Genomic DNA, 5917 nt, shown 5'->3' on the forward strand with positions numbered 1-5917 from the left:
CCCCGGGCCCAGGGCCAGATGCACGGAAAGTGCTGTCTTCTCTCTAGAGGAGAAGGGGAGAGGGTATGATCCTGGGCTGTGGGGAATGCCCCCCTCCCTGACCTTTGAAGGCCAGAGGTCGGCATTTCTTTCCTTTCAGGTCACCCCTGGTGCCCATTCTGGGTGAATGGGATTTGTGAGACCATGATTTCCTGGCCTGGCTGATGCTCAGCTCACTAATGCTGGCATAGCACAGGTCTCAAAAAAGGTTTGTCGTGTGAATGAGCACGCCCTTTTTCAGATGACGGGAAAAGGACAGGAAGAAGGATCTCTTGGGCAGTGCCCACTTTTCTGCTGATGCCCCAGGAAAGCTATGGGCTGAGGAGTCTGAAGAAGCTCAGCAGAGGGGTGGGCAGGAAAAGACTCAGGGAAGCAGTTGAGCCAGGCTGCCTGGGGGACAGGGGACAGCAGGAGGGTAGCAGGGGGCAGGGGTCTCTGCCTCCTTCAGGGATGGCTGCAGGGAGGTAGAGGGCAGAGATTTAAAAAAAGAGCAAAGATTCTAAGAGAGCAAAAGAGAGAGAGGGGAGGGAGGAATCCAGAGGGGGAAAGGGGTGGAGAAAGAAAGAGTAGGAAGAAGTGGGAGGAGGGAGGGCGACAGACACCGATTAAAAAGAGGGTGGAAGAGGAACAACTGACAGGCTCAAGAGCCAGAACAGTGGGCAGTTGGAGGAGAGGTGGCCAGAGCGGAGGAGCCGACCAGAATTCCAGGGCGGAGGGAAGACGCAGGTAAGGGGAGACTGGAGTTTGAAGAGTTAAAACTGCAAGTGGATAGAAAGGAGCCCAAGGAGAGGAACTTGAATTCTGAGCTGGATAAAAACAAAGCTCTTTCTCTCTACCCCTGAGTTTATTCCCTGTCCATCTCACTATGGACTGTGACAGTGAGGGTGGGATATGTTAAAAAGTAAGGTTTAGTGAAACAGAAGATAAATTACTTCCTTGACTTTTAAGGTGCGGTAGAAATGTGGGTGAGGGCCCTGGGCTTCCAGCCCACCTCTGGTGGATTGCAATGCTCCGGGGCATCTCAGAGTGGGTCACCAGTCCGTTTTCAAGAACTTTTGTTGAGAGAGAATTGGCCCTTTAAAATTGAGACCCACACTGTTTTACCATGCTTCCAAGGCATGGACTCTTTCATGAAATGCTTTTTGAAGTATCTAGGGGAGTGTTTTGATTTTTTTCTCCCTAAGGCATGTTGGATGGTTTAAAAATATTCCCTGCTTAGTTTCCTGCGGAGTGTCATGTCCCCACTGTGCAGTGGCTGCGTGAGAGAGATCCAGGCTGCCACTTGCAGCCAGCGGGAAGAGGTTCGCAGGAGGAAGTGCAGGAGAGTGCCCCTGCAGCAGTGTGGGGAGGGCCCAGAGGGTAGGGAACCCTCACACAGAAACGGTCTAAGGCTCCTTCCTTGGCCTTTCGTCTGAGCATGTGGCAAAACAGCCCCAGCTCAGGGGCTCAGAGACCTTAGACCACACACTTCGCCCTGGTGGGCCTCAGTTTCCTCATCTGTAAAATGCGGGGTTTGAAGTAGAAGGGCCCATCTGGAGTGACTCAGCTGTAACACTGCACAACGCTGTGGTTCTGTAGGCTCAAACACAGCTCAGAGCCACTGAAAAAGTCTGCTCCACGCAGGGTTTGCTGCCCTGACGCCCCGTGTTCAGCCTTTCCCTGATGCCCCGCGGGGTCCTGTGTTGTAATGGAGGGGTTCTTGGTTCTCACTCCTCAGCACATCACTAGGGTGGCCGTTTCCTCAACAAGGCTCTAGCACAATCGGCCTGAGGGAAGGTGGGGCATGCTGAGAGCACTGGACATGGGGTCAAGAGGCCTGATGTCCAGTGACACTAAGCAGAGAAGAGACCAAGACCCCCATTTTCCTGCCCCCCCATTTTCCTGGCCCCCCGCCTCTTGGCTAGAGGGATGCAGCTAGTATTCAGAGGCTTCCTAGCCTGACTTTCGTATCAGCAGGCCAAGTGGCTTCTATCTCCTCCACCCATTGCCCCCAGGGTCACTGCCCAGACTCCAACTCACTGCTCTTTAGAGATATTGCTGGACCTTCCACCTCCTTGCCAGGTTCCCAGGGGTGGCAGAGTGTCCCAAGCTGCCCTCTAAGCCCTTTCCTCACTGTAACTGCCAGTGAGGAGTCCAAGTGACCACAGCTCACAGAGCAGAGGACAGCAGGAGGGGCATCTCTGACTCCCAACTTCACCCCCTCTGTGTGTCCCCTCACCCAGATACTCATGTTCACATAGCCAGGGCAGCCCTGGAACCTGCTGCCCTCCCCCTCTTCTGCCTCCTGACACAGGTCATTGTTCACATCTCTTGCTGTCTCATGCCCGTACCTTCTCCTGATACTGGAAGGAGTCTCTTAGATTGCTGCCTCCTCCTTTGACAAACAAGGAGAACAGGCATGGAAAAGGTGACTCTTTGGAGGTGACACAGGGAGTCAAGTCTGCCTCCCTCTTCCCCTCACACCTGGGCTCTTCTACCCTCCATTCTTGGCTGTGCTTTCGCAGCCTCTTCTCTCTGAGCCTCCCCGATTCTTCCATTTGAGCATCTCTTCAATTCAACTGTTTGGCAATGATACCCACCTGTTGCCAGCTTCTCCTCATTTCTACTGGTTGGTGGGAGCATGGCTGTGGAGAGCACCACCACACTGACCCCACGTCTGGGCCCAGCCCGTTGAAGCAGAAGGGGGGCTGTCTGTGCAGAGCAATCAGGGCAAGGCCCAAGGTCTGCTCCATCCCAGGGAGGGACTCACCCACTGGGGATTTCAGCAGCTCTCAGTGTGAACTAACTTCCACAGGCCCCACCCTGGGCTCTAGAGTTGAGTTGGCCAAAGGGGGACAGACCCTAATTTCCTGGAAAGCTTCAGGGCTCCTGGAAAAGAGGCTAACTTCCTTTCTACTGTTGGAGGCTGCTGGCGCATGCTGAGTGACAGCTTCATTGTACTTTGAGAATCAATTATTTCTAACATATTGGCAACTAATTATTTCTGATGGATCAGCACTGGACAATCTAGTCACTTTCATAAGGAAAGGGAGTAGGGAGGTGTCAGAATCAGAGGTATTGAAATAGCACAGAAGGACCTCAGAGATCAGGGATAATAGGACAAGAGGAAGTGCTTGGGCATCTGGAATCACGTTTGGGTTAGAACCTGAGCTGTGTGACCCTAGGCAGATTATTTAATGTCTTTGATCCTTGGCTTCTTCATGTGCCAAAGAGGCTAATACAAATCTCATAAGGTTTATGAGGATTATGTAAGTATTTTAAATGGCTATTGCACAGTCTATATCCCATAAACTATAGAACAATAAGGTGGAATGCAGGTCACCTGATCCTTAGTCTGGTCCCTTTGAATTTCACCTCCTTTGATGCAAAGGCCTTTCTACCAATAAAGGCTCATGGGGACATAAACTTCTGAGGAGGCACCTCGTGATTTTCCCAACCACAGATTTTTTCTAGTACTACTTTTGCTGACCACTAAGCCGGACATCAGATCATCTGGACTTGTTTCTTGGCTTTGTCACTATCCTGCCACTCTATGGCAATTGGGCAAGTGGCAGACTCCCCAGATGCCCTGACTTAGAGCTGGAAGGGCCTCAGTCATCATCCGGCTCCACCCTTTTGTTTTACACCCAAATGAGCTGAGACTTGGGGAGGGGAAGGGACTTGTTTTGAGTCACAGAGAAGTAGCTGGAACCAAAAAAAGCCTCTCTTCATGAAACAGTAGCATTGCGTTTTCACAGGGGGCTTCTAGCATCTTACTCCCACCTGGAAACCCCAAGATTCAGACGTTGAGCAGAGGACAGAGAAGCTAGAGATCAAGACTTCCCTTCTCAGATCAGAGCACATGACACCGCTTTCTCTTCCAAGTAGAACTGAGTCTGCTTCAAAACGCTCTTCATGGCTGTGTCTTCAGCTTGGTGTCCTGATTCAAAAATACTTAAACATGTATTTGATTTAAAGATGCAGTAGGAGACAGGCCAGAGCCCTCACGGGAATAAAAGGGGCCTGCTCCGAGCAGACCCTGAACCTCCCTGCTTCTCCAGCCCAGCCCCAGAAGGTCCTGATACCTTGAAAAGCAACTAATTTACAGATAGATCCCTATCCTTCCCCTAGCCCTGTTTTTCCCATCTCTCCTGCTTCTGGTGCCATATGGGGGTCCTTGCTATGTCACTAACCAGCCCTTCACACTATCAAATTCTGCATCAAGTTGCCTAGTGGGTCATGTTTGAGAAGAGTTTGTTCCAGAAATGTCAGAAAAGAAAACAAAGAACTAATATTATTGAGTACCCCCTATGTACTAGGTACTGTTTTCAGGGCTTTTACATATTCATTCATTCCCATGAGTAAACACTCCCATTTTTCAGATTAGTTGGAAAGTGAGAGGTTAAGTGACTTGCCTAGGGTCACACAACTAGATAGTCAGGTACTCAGGGTCCGGGCCCCATTATTCCTTAGAGACTGAAGTCCCACCACCTAGCTATGTCTGTGTCTGCAGTTCTTGCTTGGATTTGACATCAATGGAACACCAGAGCCTGCTCTCTGGCCAGCCAAGAACTGGGCAGGAGACACTGCTGCGGCCAAGAGCACTTACTGGCTAAAAAAGGAAATAACTTTCTATATGTGAATTCTGGCCAAATGGTGGCAGAGGCAAAAGAGTCTGGGAATCCTGACTACTGTGTACTGAGGGCCCCAAAGTAATAATCAATTCTAGGAATAGCATGCGTAATAAATGGCTAACCAATAAGCCAGAAGCTAAAAGGAAAAACCCTGGGTCTCATTCTGAGACTAGGTGGAATAGGAAAAGCCTTCTTCCGACTGGGGTTCTGGTCAAATCTTTGTCATCATTATCAGTCTTAGGGCTTCTTTGATTTTCTTTCACTTTGCAGAGACAGAATGTGGACTTTTGAATCAGGCTGACCAGGTTCAAATCCTTTATGCGGCATTTGCTGGTTGTGAGACTTTACAAGTCACTTAACCTCTGAGTTTCAGTTTTCTCATCTATGAAATGGGACAATACTACTTTCTTAACAGTATTAACAGAGGTTTAGAAATAACATTTCAAAGGGTTTCACACATGGAAACTATTCAGCTTAGTGCTGTTATTACTATTAACTTCTCTGTACCCTAGTTGTCTTGTGTAAAAGTAAGGGGTTGACTTTGATCTCTAGGTTCCTTTTAGCTCTATTGCCCTATGTATATATGACAAGCTGGTGGGAATAATAAAGAAATGTGTATGTTATCATAATAGACTTTCCATTAATGATTAATTTCATAAGTACTAATCAACCTCCTTGTGATAATTAATAAGGACCTCCTAATATTTTTTTCATAATTTAATATCTCCATTCACCACCCCCTATAAGAAGAATATTATTTATACTAGCACAAATCTCTGTTTCCACTTTGCCTGCTTCCTTTCACCTCCTCGGTTTTGAATCAGTGTCTGCCAGCAGGGTATCACTGAGTGGACCAATCTGTTCTTGTCAAAGTAAAATAATAAAGCTTAAGGAGAAGTTAACTATTTGCCGTTAGTCAGAGTAGGAGGGAGACGAAAGTGAGCACCATACTTTATCCTGCCTGTTTGGTTCTTTCTCCTCTTTCATCTCCCCCTGCCTCTTCCTTCTCGAGTGATCAAGGGTCCAGGATCAGGCCCCCAGTGGCCTTCTGATTCTGAGCAAGTTGTGCACGCTGCCCAACCCAATATCTATGTCACATGCCTGGTCACTTTCCCTGAGGCTGAAGTAGCTGCTCCAAATCTGAATCAGGAAAAGAATGAAACACTTAATGTTATGAATTACCCATAACCACTCCCAATCAATTCCCTAACCTAACTGTTGTCTCACAAATTTCTCTGCTTTAGTCACTTTTTTTTTTTTTTTTT

The 5917-nt window shown here is 48.4% G+C and overlaps 1 protein-coding gene across 1 annotated transcript in view; it reads left to right on the forward strand.

Annotated features, from left to right (window-relative positions):
* The first annotated feature begins 598 nt into the window (after positions 1-598).
* GJA5 (gap junction protein alpha 5) overlaps positions 599-5917 on the forward strand; it is a 14644-nt gene continuing 9325 nt past the window's right edge. Inside the window, exon 1 of the mRNA XM_012807641.2 lies at positions 599-765. The gene's annotated coding sequence lies outside the window, so the exon portion shown is untranslated. The remainder of the gene's footprint in view (positions 766-5917) is intronic.

The sequence above is a fragment of the Otolemur garnettii genome, unplaced genomic scaffold (genome assembly GCF_000181295.1).
Source record: "Otolemur garnettii isolate 467f Iridium unplaced genomic scaffold, OtoGar3 scaffold00073, whole genome shotgun sequence".
NCBI classification, from domain to species: Eukaryota; Metazoa; Chordata; class Mammalia; order Primates; family Galagidae; genus Otolemur; species Otolemur garnettii.